The sequence below is a fragment of the Salvelinus fontinalis genome, chromosome 10, assembly GCF_029448725.1.
Source record: "Salvelinus fontinalis isolate EN_2023a chromosome 10, ASM2944872v1, whole genome shotgun sequence".
Classification (NCBI taxonomy): domain Eukaryota; kingdom Metazoa; phylum Chordata; class Actinopteri; order Salmoniformes; family Salmonidae; genus Salvelinus; species Salvelinus fontinalis.
The window spans coordinates 27,578,377-27,593,725 of record NC_074674.1 but is presented as its reverse complement, the minus strand read 5'-3'; the positions used below and the strand labels follow the sequence as shown (position 1 = coordinate 27,593,725).

The 15,349-nt window shown below is 42.8% G+C and overlaps 1 pseudogene; it reads right to left on the bottom strand.

Annotated features, from left to right (window-relative positions):
• Window positions 1–4,412: 4,412 nt before the first annotated feature.
• LOC129863261 (phosphatidylinositol 4-phosphate 5-kinase type-1 beta-like) lies at window positions 4,413–15,217 on the bottom strand (annotated as a pseudogene).
• Between the last annotated feature and the right edge of the window lie 132 nt (window positions 15,218–15,349).

Sequence of the window (15,349 nt, the reverse complement as noted above, 5' to 3'; positions counted from 1 at the left end):
CCAGGACCGGCCGGGGGAGTGGGCGATGTTCGTGCCCTGGGCAGAGATGGCCCAGAACTCGCTACGTCACTCCTCCACTAACCTCACTCCTCTTCAATGTGTATTAGGGTATCAGCCGGTTCTGGCTCCTTGGCATCAGAGCCAGACCGAGGCTCCTGCGGTGGACAATTGGTTTCAGAGCGCTGAGGAAACCTGGGAGGCAGCCCACGTCCACCTTCAGCGCGCCATAAGGCACCAGAAAATTGGCGCAGACCGTCGCCGCAGTGAGGCCCCGGTGTTCGCACCAGGGGACAGGGTCTGGCTCTCGACTCAACCTGCCCCTCCGCCTGCTCTGCCGGAAGCTGGGTCCGCGGTTTGTGGGGCCGTTTAAAGTCCTGAGGAGAGTGAACGAGGTATGTTATAGGTTACAACTGCCCACTAATTACCGTATTAACCCCTCGTTCCATGTGTCTCTCCTCAGGCCGGTGGTGGCTGGCCCGCTCCAGGAGGCTGAAGTGCGTGAAGTTCCTCCGCCTCCTTTTGACATCGAGGGGGTCCAGGCATACTCTGTTCGATCCATTTTGGATTCGAGACGTCGTGCGAGGGGCCTTCAGTACCTCGTGGACTGGGAGGGGTACGGGCCGGAGGAGAGATGCTGGGTTCCGGTGGAGGACGTTTTAGATCCTTCCATGTTAAAAGAATTCCACCGCCTCCATCCGGATTGCCCTGCACCTCGCCCTCCGGGTCGTCCCCGAGGCCGGTGTCGACGCGCTGCTGGAGCCGCGCGTCGGGGGGGGGGGGTACTGTCACGACTTCTGCCGAAGTCGTTGCCTCTCCTTGTTCGGGCGGTGTTCGGCGGTCGACGTCACCGGTCTTCTAGCCATCATCGATCCATTTTTCATTTTCCATTGGTTTTGTCTTGTCTTCCCACACATGTTTTCAATCCCATCCATTACCTCTTGTGTATTTAACCCTCTGTTTCCCCTCATGTCTTTGTCAGAGATTGTTTCTTGTTAGTATTGTTTTTTATGTGTATAGGTGCGCGACGGGTCTTCGTACCCATATTTTGTTTGTTCGTTTCTTATTAGTGTTATGGAGCGTGTATTTGGACTTTCATTAAGACTCCATTTTACACTCCGTTTGACTCTCCTGCGCCTGACTTCCCTGCCACCTATACACACGACTCTGACAGCACACCACATCATTTCAACATGGAAATTTGGGTTTTATTTGGTTGAGATGTTGACTATTGAGATTTCAACCTTTATTCAGCCACTCAAAATGACAGCCAGATGTTTGTTGAATTCCCAATGTGTTATCACTATGCTTTCAATCATTTAAAAGTACAAAGTTCAAATGGGAATACAATGTCAGATTTTTTATTTATACAACAACTTAATGTGTTATCACTGTGCTCAATCTAATAGCACAACCAAATGACCTGGATTGCAGTTGAGATTACATTAAAAGTACATAGTGCAAGTGATCAATGATGTTTGAGATTCTGAACAGATTATTATAGCAATTCTGCAGACCTGCGACCTTTGCATGCCACCTTGAACATGCATGCTTTCTATGATTACAGAAGACAGTTAGTTAAAGTAGGCTAACCTCAAAATGTAGCAATGGATGTGTTACTCATTTTAAAAGTTGAATAAATACTGTTAAATTAGTTTGTAAGATAGCCTTAACTTTAGGCTATTGACTGTATTAGAAAAGTATTATTGATTTGTGTTTGGTTGACAACACAGCCAAATATCAACATTTAAAGGATATCTAATCCTTGGATACATTAATCTGAGCAACTGGCACAATCCTATTCTTAAACTTTTATTTTTGGTTCATTTGGAGACGTGAATCCAATTTATAATTTGTTAACTTGTCGACAAGTTAATAGGCTATTTGTGTTTGGTTGTCAACGCAACCAAATATCAACATTTGAAGGAGATGTATCTTTGTGCCAATGACCCAGTCTGGCTTTATTCCCAGTTTGTCTACAAATTAATGACATGTTGGATTCACGTCTCCATCTCAACCAAGAATCAAAGTTAAAGAATAGGACTAAATCAAACTTTTATTTAAAGTGCATTTAAAGTTTAATTTGATTTAGTCCTATTCTTAAACTTAGATTTTTGGTTGAGACTGAGATGTTAATCCAACATATTAATTTGTAGACAAACTAGATTTCAAGCCAGACTAAGTCAGTGGCACAGATGAAACTATCCAAGCAGAAGATCTCCTTCAAAATGTTGATATTTGGTTGTGTTGTAATTCATTTCCAGTTTGTCTACAAATTGATATGTTGGATTCATGTCGCCATCTCAACCAAAGATCTAAATTGAACCCTGGGTTGAATTGAAACAATAACTGTTGATGAATTTGCAAATGCTTTGTAGGCCTAAATAGTATAATTGATGATAGGACTTATTGCCTTCAGAAAGTATTCACACCCCCCAACTGTGTTACAGCCTGAATTTAAACTTGATTACATGTTTAAAATTGATGACATTTTGTTTTTTCGCTGGCCAACACACAATAACGGCAAACCTAAATAAGTTCATCAGTAAACATGTGCTTAATAAGTCACATAATAAGCTGCATGGACTCACAATTGTGCTTTAACATGATTTTTTAATGACTACCTTATCTCTGTACCCCACACATACAATTATCTGTAATGTCCCTCAGTCGAGCAGTGAATTTCAAACACAGATACAACCACAAAGACCAGGGAGGTTTTCCATTGCCTCGCAAAGGGCACCTATTATAAAAAAGAAAAACTGACCTTGAATATCCCTTTGAGCATGGTGAAGATATTAATTACACTTTAGATGGTGTATCAATACACCCAGTCACTACAAAGATACATGCGTCCTTCCTAACTCAGTTGCCGGAGAGGAAGGAACCCTTTATGGATTTCCTCATGAGGCCAATGGTGACTTTAAAAACAGAGTTTAATGGCTGTGATAAGAGAAAACTGAAGATGGATCAACAATGTTGTAGTTACTCCACAACACTAACCTCATTTAGAGAGTGAAAAGAAGGAAGCCTGTACATAATACAAATATTACAAAACATGCATCCAGTTTGCAACAAGGCACTAAAGTAATACTGCAAAAAAATGTGGCAAAGCAATTCACTTTTTGTCTTGAATACAAAGTATTATGTTTGGGGCAAATCCAATACAAAGCATTACTGAGGACCACTCTCCATATTTTCAAGCATAGTGGTTGGTGGCTGCATCATGTTATGGATATGCTTGTAATTGTTAAGGACGGGGGAGTTCTTCAGGATCAAAAAGAAAGGTAATGGAGCTAAGCACAGGCAAAATATGCTTTCCACCAGACACTGGGAATGGAATTTACCATTAAGCAGGACAATAGCCTAACACACAAGGCCAAATCTACACTGGAGTTGCTTACCAAAAAGACAGTGAATGTTCCTGAGTAGCCAAGTTAGTTTTGACTTAAATGTACTTGAAAATCTATGGCAAGACCTGAAAATGGTTGTCAGGCAATGACCAACAACCAATTTGACAGAGCATGAAGAATTTTGAAAATAATAATAGGCACATGCTCTCAGACTTACGCAGAAAGACTCACAGCTGTATTTGCTGCCAAAGGTACTTCTTTCTACAAAGTATTGACTCAGGGGTGTGAATACTTATGTAAACAAGATATTTCGGTATTTAATTTTCAATACATTTGCAAACATTTCTAAAAACATGTTTTCACTGTCATTCTGGGGTATTGTTTGTAGATCGGTGAGAAAACAAATCTATTTAATCCATTATGAATTCAGGCTGTAACAAAATGTGGAATAAGTCAAGGGGTATGAATATTTTCTGAAGGCACAGTATAGTATAGTTACATTTGATTTGCTCTGTTAAACCTACGCTTTGGAATGACTTCGATAGAAACAGTGAATATAGAGAAGAGATCTCTCAATAATTGTTCTCACGATAACACATTGGTAGTAGTCAGTGACAAATATCAAAGCTAGGCTGGGCTTGGTTAAAACACTGGATGGGAGACCAAATCAATAGTTGTAGATCAATTCTCCAGTAGGAAGTGCTGCCCAGCCTATTTTTTATTTTTTTCTGACAGTGGATATTACATTGAAGATCTGACGTTGTTTCAAATGTACAAATACAACATATTTTATACACGGTTTGTCTATGTTGAGAATTGTTTACAAATATGACATACGTAATCTGGTGGTTGAAATTTCACCCTCAAAACAACAGTTGACTTTTTTTCAAATCCAATGTATTTTCCATGTAGATTCCATGTCACAATAAGTTGACAAAAGAAGTTGAAACAATGTTGACTCAACCAGTTTGTGCTCAGTGGTGAAGGTGTAAAGATTTAATGTGCAGTCACCACTGTACCTATTCTCCAGGTGCTCCTCAAGGTCTTTCTTGATCTTCTCAAGAGTGGAGGAGGATGAGGAAACAGCCTGATTTAAAAATTTCGGAAGTAGGACTAGGTCAGGGTGCTTGGAGGAACTCATTACTGTTGAACAAAACAGTGAAATACAAAAAAACGTCAAAGGATAAAGCAGAGAGTGCATGGAGTGTGTACAGGCCCAATAGATTGTGGGTTGTGTTTATTTTTATTTTTATAAAGGGTGACTACATTGTCCGCTCAGGCTCTCCATGCTTTGGGCCTTTCTCTCGTCCTTCTTCTCCTCCTTTTGGGGGAACAGTACCTCCTGGGAAGCTGACCTCATCGCATGGATGGAGCTCCTCTTCCTCTTGGAGGATGCTCCTCTTAGAGCTGAGAGAGAGTGGGAGAGAGAGAAACAGAGAGCATTAGTGAAATTACGAAGAAAAGGAAAGGGGAAATATATAAAGGTCATATTGAGGGTGTTTAAGTGAAAGAAGTCACTTACGATGGATCTTTTTGAATACAGTGAACCATGAACTTCAAAAATCTGTCTGCATAGAAACCGGGCCCGTGAACTGACACTATATCCTGAAACACAAAGATACACAGGTGTCAGGCCGCTATGAGAGCAAAATGGAATATGAATACAATCACACACACACTGTAGCCTACCCCATCGTGTACGAGGGCTTTCCAGGAGTGCTCCACCTTCTTGAGGAACCTTAAAAAGAAGCACAGATGTTACAAAGATAATTTATGTTATGTGTAACATTGATACGTTTTTCTTGATGGAAATGATGACAGTGGTTCCACAAAAAGTTCTCACCGGTAGGACTGGAGGATGTCAATGATCCCTAAGAAGATCAGCAGCGTCTCATCTTTGTGTTTAGCTGGAATTCCACCCATTCTAATGGATAAAAAAGGAATTTACATCTCACACAGCTGCTATGCAGTGTATGACTGAATTATGGTGTGAATAATACAATGTACGAATGTTTACAATGACTCATTGTGAAGTCAGTGATATGTCATTGGTGAAAGGGCCTTATGAAGGTGAATGTTCTCTCACGTGTCATCGTCGGCCACTAACTCTGCCACGTTGCCGTCCCCTTCGATGGACTCCAGGGCGGTGGAGTAGAGGACCCTCTGGCCGTTGAGGCGCTTACTGTCTACCCTGGCCCCCCCTGTCCAGACACTTCTTGTCCTGCACATGCACCCCCAGCAGGAGACTGTAGTCCATGATCTTAAAGCTCTCCAGGACCTGACCGTCACATGACCACACAATCCACACACACACATTAAGATGACAGGAACATAAAAGTTCACATGACCAAAGCAAACATGACCACATTTTGTTCCCACTTAAATTCTCAACAATCCTCTTAACTGACCACTCCACGTGACCTTCAACAACTACCCATGCTGAAAGTCCTGTCAAACTAGGAAAGGTTGATTCAATCAAGGTGACTTGTTTTGGTTAATTGTGTCGAAGAACAGAAGCGTGCACTGCATCTGGCAAAATTGCCCACGTCAGAAGTAACCTGTATTAGTAACCTGTATTGATCTTCGGAGCAGGGCGCCTGCCAAAGGAGTTATAGCTGGAGTCTCGTTGGATATAGAAGACGACTACCTTAGTCAGAAAATCCCAGGAGTGGTCAGTGCACGTCGCCTGACCCCTATGGTAAATGGAAGGAAGGAGATAAACCTATTATTGTTGTTTGAGGAGACTACCTGAACATGTGAAGCTATGTACGGTACGCGGTGAGAGATATGTACGATATGCGGTGAGAGATATGTACGGTATGCGGTGAGAGATATGTACGGTATGCGGTGAGAGATATGTACGGTATGCGGTGAGAGATATGTACGGTATGCGGTGAGAGATATGTACGGTATGCGGTGAGAGATATGTACGGTATGCGGTGAGAGATATGTACGGTATGCGGTGAGAGATATGTACGGTATGCGGTGAGAGATGTGTACGGTATGCGGTGAGAGATATGTACGGTATGCGGTGAGAGATATGTACGGTATGCGGTGAGAGATATGTACGGTATGAGGTGAGAGATATGTACGGTATGCGGTGAGAGATATGTACGATATGCGGTGAGAGATATGTACGGTATGCGGTGAGAGATATGTACGGTATGCGGTGAGAGATGTGTACGGTATGCGGTGAGAGATATGTACGGTATGCGGTGAGAGATATGTACGATATGCGGTGAGAGATATGTACGGTATGCGGTGAGAGATATGTACGATATGCGGTGAGAGATATGTACGATATGCGGTGAGAGATATGTGGTGAGATATGTACGGTATGCGGTGAGAGATATGTACGATATGCGGTGAGAACATTTGTGTCCAAACCATTACAGTGTGGGAATTGTAAAGGATATGGGCACGTGTGAAATGTTTGCAGACGGGAGAAGTATGGTATTGAAGAATCGGTGAATGGAAAATGTTGCAACTGTGGTGGGGATCATATTCCGGACTTTCTTGAGTGCCCTGTTAGGGTGAAGGAGGTCGAGGTGTCAAGGATCAGAGCTGTGTAGCGGTTCTCCTATGTGGAGGCGGTGAAGAGAGTCAAAGGTCAAGAGGCAACCGTGTTGAAGATATGGCGGTGGATGCATCGGAACCAGTTGTTAGTGTTTTAAGTAAATCGAGTGATCTGGATACACTCATTGTAAAGAATATGGATTTTGTGGCATTTATAGCCACAGTGATTAATTGTACAGCACAATTGTCATTTTATCTGCAGCCGATACGTTTTTGGAGTGCAGAAGCACTGCAGAAGCACTGTAAGGACTAATGTCTCTAAGGAAATGTCCCGCCCTCACAGGAGTCTTCTGAACCTGTGTAGGGACCTTATTAGTATTTTATAGAAAAGCAGGTTGATTTTGTTAATTTCTTTTTTGATAGTTTGTACGATATTTTATTTATTTTTACCCACATTATGTCCATTTTTGGGATCCTTATTATGCACCCGCACAGTAGGTGGCGGAATGCACATCTAATTGTTGAGAATGCCATCATACCATAGAAGAAGATTGGTTATGGCGCAACGGTCTATGTACGTGGCTAATATTGCATTGATTCAATCACAATTCCCACAGTAGAGCGAAATGTTGATAGTGCTAACTAAAGGGGAAAACTGTAGAAAATTGAGTGAAGTTCAATCTCATGCACAGCTTAGAGGAAACATTGCTTCTGACCATCACTGATGTGACACTATAACTCCTCTAAACAAAGGCCTTAACAATGCCTGAGTTACCTTACTGTGCTGCTGCCTACCTACCACATTGTGTTGGATGATTGTTGTTCTGCCTCTGTCCAGTTCCTCTGTTGAGTAATAACGCAGTCATTCAGAAGGGCTCAAGGTGATGTAGAAGAGGCCAGTCATCCTTATGTAACATTATTGCCAATGTGGGTTCAAAGTTCAATGAGAAATATCCAACCAAATGCTACTGAAGGAACTAAAATGTCCCTCTAACAACACACATTTGACTAGCATTCATATTTTGAATATGCAATATCAATAAGTAAGTGAATCTACTGCGAGTGGCCTCACCTTGCAGTCCCTCTGCAGTGTCTTCATTAAGGCACTGTACGTGTCGCCATCAAAGTGCAGGCCCTCAAGCATCTCCTGGAAGTCCAGGTCTTTGAAGGTGGGTGAGAACTTGGTGCGTTCCCTGCACGAGGCGTGGCGTTTGTAGGTGGAGCCCTTCAGGTCGTATTTGTAGTGCATCTGGAGGGCCCTGGGCAACACGTTGTTCATCACCACCAGGCGGATGTTGACCCCGGCACTGTGGATGCAGTACAGGCCGTAGAACTTAGGTAGCAGTGCCCTCAGGTTCTGATTCAGATTCTGAAATAAAACAAGATGGAAAAAGAGATACATTTGAGAATAGTTCACACGTTGCCAACATTTAAATCAAACTTTACAATCTTTGATTAAGAATATCCTGAATGCACTAGAACTGATAGGAGTTGCCCTATTTATTATGCCAGGAATGGTGTCTGTGTTAAGGCAGGGGTTCAGCATGTAGTAACCAGGAAGGAGTTTCTGCAGGAACTCAGCCTCTTTATGCTGCACTGTCTTAATGATGAACTCATCGTTGCTGGTCAGGTAGAACCAGGAACTGCTGGCCCCGGGGTTGGACAGCTCGATCAGAGGCTCATTACAGATGGAGTACTGGAATTCATACAGGAAGAGCCAATAGCATGCATTAATATAGACAGGACAGCAACAAGGAAGTTTTCAAATAACAAAAAAAAAAAAACAATGGGCAAAAACTGTTTGAATCAACATTGTTTCGAAGTAATTTCAACCCAAAAATGTACATGTGATGACGTTGAATTAACGTAGAAAACTGATTGGATTTGAAAAAAGGCATCAACGTAAAGGAATTGTATTTTTTTCACCCAACTTTTAAACTAAATCCAATGACATGGTGAAATGTTTTGTTGATTTCACATTGAATTCACATTAGTTGACAACTCAAATGTAAATCCAAACTAGACAATGAAATGACATCTGTGCCCAGTGTGAACACTGTGCTCTTACTTATAGATCAGACAACTCTAATGGGGTGTAATACTACATCATTGTATGCTGTATTATCAGGGAAGCACATGGTGTGTAGGAGTGTTTTTTGTGAAGGGCTTTCCACACTAACCAGGTAGTCATCTGCTTTGATGCCAAAGAGCTCCCTAAAGTAGCGGAAGGCGAGAGGGGCGTAGGCTTTCAGTGAAGCTTCGAAGGTCACGCATGTCTGGGTCAAGTGTCTTCAATGACATTTTCAACCTCTCCCTGACCGAGTCTGTAATACCTACATGCTTCTACATCTGCATTGCTTGCTGTTTGGAGTTTTAGGCTGAGTTTCTGTATAGCACTTTGGGACATTTGCTGATGTAAAAAAGGCTTTTTAAATACAGTTGATTGATTGTTTTCAAGCAGACCACCATAGAAAAGCGGAGGTAACATGCCTAAAGGACTACCGCTCAGTAGCACTCACGTCGGTAGCCATGAAGTGCTTTGAAAGCTGGTCATGGCTCACATCAACACCATGATCACGGAAACCCTAGACCCACTCCAATTTGCAACAGATCAACAGATGGCGCAATCTCAATCTCACTTCACACTGCCCTTTCCCACCTGGACAAAAGGAACACCTATGTGAGAATGCTGTTCATTGACTACAGCTCAGCCTTCAACACCATAGTGCCCACAAAGCTCATTACTAAGGACCCTGGGACTAAACAACTGGATCCTGGACTTCCTGACGGGCCGCCCCAGGTGGTAAGGGTAGGCAACAACACATTGCCACGCTGATCCTCAACACGAGGGCCCCCTCAGGGGTGCGTGCTTAGTCCCCTCTTGTTCTTAAGACAGCCTATAGGGAGGTGGTCAGAAACCTGGCAGTGTGGGGCCAGGACAACAACCTCTCCCTCTACGTGAGCAAGACAAAGGAGCTGATCGTGGACTACAGGAAAAGGAGGGCCAAACATGCCCCCATTCACATCAACGGGGCTGTGGGGAGCGGGTTGAGAGTTTCAAGTTCCTTCATGTCCACATCACCAACAAACTATCATGGTCCAAAGAAACCAAGACAGTTGTGAAGAGGGCACGACAATGCCTTTTCCCCTCAGGAGACTTAAAAGAATTGTCATGGGTCCCCGATCCTCAAAAAGTTATACAGCTGCAACCATCGAGAGCATCCTAACCGGTTGCGTCACCGCCTGGTATGGCAATTGTTTGGCATCCGATCGTGAGGCGCTACAGAGGGTAGTGGGTACCCCCCAGTACATTATATATATACAGGACCTCTATTACAGTACATTATATATATACAGTTGAAATTGGAAGTTTACATACACCTAGGTTGGAGTCATTAAAACTCGTTTTTTAACCACTCCCCAAATTTCTTCTTAACAAACTATAGTTTTGGCAAGTCGGTTAGGACATCTACTTTGTGAATGACGCAAGTCATTTTTCCAACAATTCTTTACAGACAGATTATTTCACTTATAATTCACTGTATCACAATTCCAGTGGGTCAGAAGTTTACATACATTAAGTTGACTGTGCCTTTAAACAGCTTGGAAAATTCCAGAAAATTATATCACGGCTTTAGAAGCTTCTGATAGGCTAATTGACATCATTTGAGTCAATTGGAGGTGTACCTGTGGATGTTTTTCAAGGCCTACCTTTAAACTCATTGCCTTTTTGCTTGACATCATGGGAAAATCAAAAGAAATTAGCCAAGACCTCAGAAAAAATTGTAGACCTCCACAAGTCTGGTTCATTCTTGGGAGCAATTTCCAAACGCCTGAAGGTACCACGTTCATCTGTACAAACAATAATACGCAAGTATAAACACCATGGGACCACGCAGCCGTCATATCTCTCAGGAAGGAGACGCATTCTGTCTCCTAGAGATGAACATACTTTGGTGCGAAAAGTGCAAATCAATCCCAGAACAACAGCAAAGTACCTTGTGAAGATGCTGGAGGAAACAGGTACAAAGTATCTATATCCACAGTAAAATGAGTCCTATATCGACATAACCTGAAAGGCCGCTCAGCAAGGAAGAATCCACTGCTCCAAAACCGCCATAAAAAAGACAATGACCCCAAGCATACTTCCAAAGTTGTGGCAAAATGGCTTAAGGACAACAAAGTCAAGGTAGTGGAGTGGCCATCACAAAGCCCTGACCTCAATCCCATAGAAAATTTGTGGGCAGAACTGAAAAAGCGTGTGCGAGCAAGGAGGCCTGCAAACCTGACTGTCTGGAGCAGGGGTCGGGAACCTATGGCTCCCGAGCCAGGTGTGGCTCTTTTGATGATTGCATCTGGCTCGCAGATTAAAAAAAAAAAAAAAAAAAAAAGTGAGATTTTTTTTTTTTTTTTTTTTTTCTCTCCCCTTTTCTCCCCAATTTTCGTGGTATCCAATCGCTAGTAATTACTATCTTGTCTCATCGCTACAACTCCCGTACGGGCTCGGGAGAGACGAAGGTCGAAAGCCATGCGTCCTCCGAAGCACAACCCAACCAAGCCGCACTGCTTCTTAACACAGCACGCCTCCAACCCGGAAGCCAGCCGCACCAATGTGTCGGAGGAAACACCGTGCACCCGCCCCCCTCGGTTAGCGCGCACTGCGCCTGGCCCACCACAGGAGTCGCTGGAGCACGATGAGACAAGGATATCCCTACCGGCCAAACCCTCCCTAACCCAGACAACGCTAAGCCAATTGTGCATCGCCCCACGCGGCCGGCTGCGACAGAGCCTGGGCGCGAACCCAGAGACTCTGGTGGCGCAGCTAGCACTGCGATGCAGTGCTCTAGACCACTGCGCCACCCGGGAGGCCTATTCTCACTTGTTTTAATCCATCCATCGATTTTTCACTGCTCATGTCCTGTTCAGGGCTGCAGGAGCAATTGTCCATTATTTCAATTAAATGATACTGGCCTACGTTGGCCGTTGCTAGGTAAAACAGGTAAACGACTCCTTTTGAATCAGTCTGCTCGGTCATTAGCTCAAAGCTAACCCTTCGACGAAGAAGATGGCGAAAAGAAAAAAAGATGACGAGTATCGTACATTTCAGGACGAATGGACCGAAGAATTCGCCTTTGTGGAGAGAGCAGGTTCTGCGGTGTGTCTAATTTGCAATGACAAAATGACATCGATGAAACGGTCGAATGTAAATCGGCACTTCGACAAAATTCAGAGGCTTATTATACTGACATTTAGTTGAATTCACTTTTAAAATATATTATATGGCTCTCACTGAAATAAATTTCCAAATTATTTGATTTCATGGCTCTCTTAGTCAAAAAGGTTCCCGACCCCTGGTCTGGAGGAATGGGCCAAAATTCACCCAACTTATTGTGGGAAGCTTGTGGAAGGCTACCCGAAACATTTGAACCAAGTTAAACAATTTAAAGGCAATGCTACCAAATACTAATTTAGTGTATATAAACTTCTGACCCACTGGGAATGTGATGAAAGAAATAAAAGCTGAAATAAATCACTTTCTACTATTATTCTGACATTTCACATTCTTAAAATAAAGTGGTGATCCTAACTGACCTAAAACAGGGAACTTTAACTTGGATGAAATGTCAAGAATTGTGAAAAACGGAGTTTAAATGTATTTGGCTAAGGTGTATGTAAACCAATCCACAGGTACACCTCCAATTGACTAAAATAATGTCAATTAGCCTATCAGAAGCTTCTAAAGCCATGACATAATTTTCTGGAATTTTCCAAGCTGTTTAAAGGCACAGTCAACTTAGTGTATGTAAACTTCTGACCCACTGCAATTGTGATACAGTGAATTATAAGTGAAATAATCTGTCTGTAAACAATTGTTGGAAAAATTACTTGTGTAAAATGGATTCCAATTTTCCTGCATTAAAATCACCAGCCACTAGGAGTGCCGCCTCTGGATTAGCATTTTTTTGTTTGCTTATGGCCCTATGAAGCTTGTTGAGTGCGGTCTTAGTGCCAGCATCGGTTTGTGGTGGTAAATAAACAGCTACGAAAAATATAGATGAAAACACTCTCGGTAAATAGTATGGTCTACAGCTTATCATGAGGTATTCTAACTCAGGCGAGCAGAATCTTTAGAATGCGCACCAGTCTTTGTTGACAAAGAGACACCCCACCCCCACGGATTTTACCGGATTCTGCTGTTCTGCCGATGCATGGAAAACCCAGCTAACTGTATATTATCCATGTCCTTGTTCAGCCATGACCCCGAAAAGCATAGTGTATTACAGTTCTTAATGTCCCGTTGATAGGATAGTCTCAAACTGAGCTTGTCCAGTTTGTTCTCCAGCGATTGCACATTCACCAATAGAACAATCAATCAAATGTATTTCTTACATCAGCTGATGTCACAAAGTGCTGTACAGAAACTCAGCCTAAAACCCCAAACAGCAAGCAATGCAGGTATAGAAGCACGGTGGCTTGGAAAAACTCACTAGAAAGGCCAGAACCTAGGAAGAAACCTAGAGAGGAACCAGGCTATGAGGGGTTGCCAGTCCTCTTCTGGCTGTGCCGGGTGGAGATTATAACAGAACATGGCCAAGATGTTAAAATGTTCATAGATGACCAGCAGGGTCAAATAATAATAATCACAGTGGTTGTCGAGGGTGCAACAGGTCAGCACCTCAGGAGTAAATGTCAGTTGGCTTTTCATAGCCAATCATTAAGAGTATCTCAGAACAGAGGGTAGGAGCGGTTTATTCACTCGTCGCTGTAGTCTCATCAATGTACCCGCACTGCGACCTCTATAGCTATGTTTTTTCCTCTTCCGGGGATTAGGGCCTGGTTCGAGATGAGCAGGATGTCCTGTGGCGTAGACTCATTGAAGTAGATGTCTTCGTCCAGATCGAGGTATGTGATTGCTGTTCTGATGTCCAGAAGCTTTTTCAGTCATAAGAAACAATGGAGGAAACATTATGTTCAAAAAAAGACACAGTGCTATCTGTGGGAGAGAGAGCTTACCTTTTCATGGATGTTTGATCAATAGGACTGTAAAGTCTGCAAATGTAAGAGGACACCCGTGGTATTTAATTTATTTGCAGAAATTCATTCAGGTGTATTTTGTGGCTTTTGCCGAATGCGTTCTAATGATTTAAAGTCATGCTGTTGCTACTGCCTGTAAACACACAGTCCAGTTCAAAGTGAGTGATGGCAGGCCGGTGTGACAGATAGCTCATTTGCATATAGGCCTACTGTAGCTCTGATTGGCTATGTAGTACCGGTCTGTGTAGAGTCCAGTCCTGGACAAGACAGATTTTTTTTAATAGGTTTTATTCACCGCAGTGTTTATTAATTGTCCAAACGCACCACCACTTTCCCACTCTATATTGTTAGCGAAGTTTCACATTTGCTTTACTCTACGTCATTCCCAAAAATTCTATGAATGTATGAAAACGTGGAAATGAGCAGGTGTTAAATGAGGTGAGAAGGAGACTGGAGTAGGACTTTTGTAGTGAAAGGGACTTCTGTGTCAATGGGAAAATCTGTCAGATTTGCTTCTTTAACAGGGTTTTTACTGTATTCATGTCACTAACTAGTGATGTGTATAAGCCTGCGGAGTGATGCCAGTGCTGTGTACTGTACCTGGGTAGAAAGACACTCTCCACCATGTAGAAATCCTGCATGAGCACATCTCTGTCAGGCTTGGATGTCAGGTTCCCCACAGCATACCCAATGCCCAGCTGGATGTCTCCTTTCAGTGCAGCAGCAGTTGGCTGGGACCACACAAACATAATATTCTCAATCAATACAACACTGATTATAATGTGTAGGATTTCAGATCAAACATGACCATTTTTGTACATCTGAAAGGTACATCTGATGCACGTCAGTCAGCACGTTCATGGATACCAGGACAATCTGTAGCTTTGTAACTGATTTTGGCATTTCTGTTCTGAACTGATGGAAAGACAGAGAATCTAAAGGGCAGTCGGCATGCCTCTCGTGTGGCTAAACACAGTGGCTGATCTACCTAATCACGTTATCCGCCGCTCCGGCCCCTCCATCAGCAAACACAAACAGACAGACTGAGCACCATTATGTAACGCTCAACCACAACACCATCTCCAGTCCAGGGAGGGCAAAGCATTGCCCAATATTAAGAGGAATGGCAGTAATCCTTCTTGAAGCTCAGTTCACCAATGGGACCTTGTTCACACTCAGAAGGACATTATACAGGATTTGTAGATGTGTGCCATAAATTAGAAATCAATTACCGGGGCCCAAAGACTCCATACTTTTTTGTAATCTTTTGACCCACTGGTTCCTCCACCTCCATTCTCAGTGGTTGTTGTTTCCATCTTTTGGACGGAAAGAATATAGATTAATCTAAGACAAGATTAAGTATATACCCTTTCACCCTGTTTAACATGACATAATAATAGACGTATTATAATATAAATCATGGTTGTGGTATTTCATTATTAACCAAT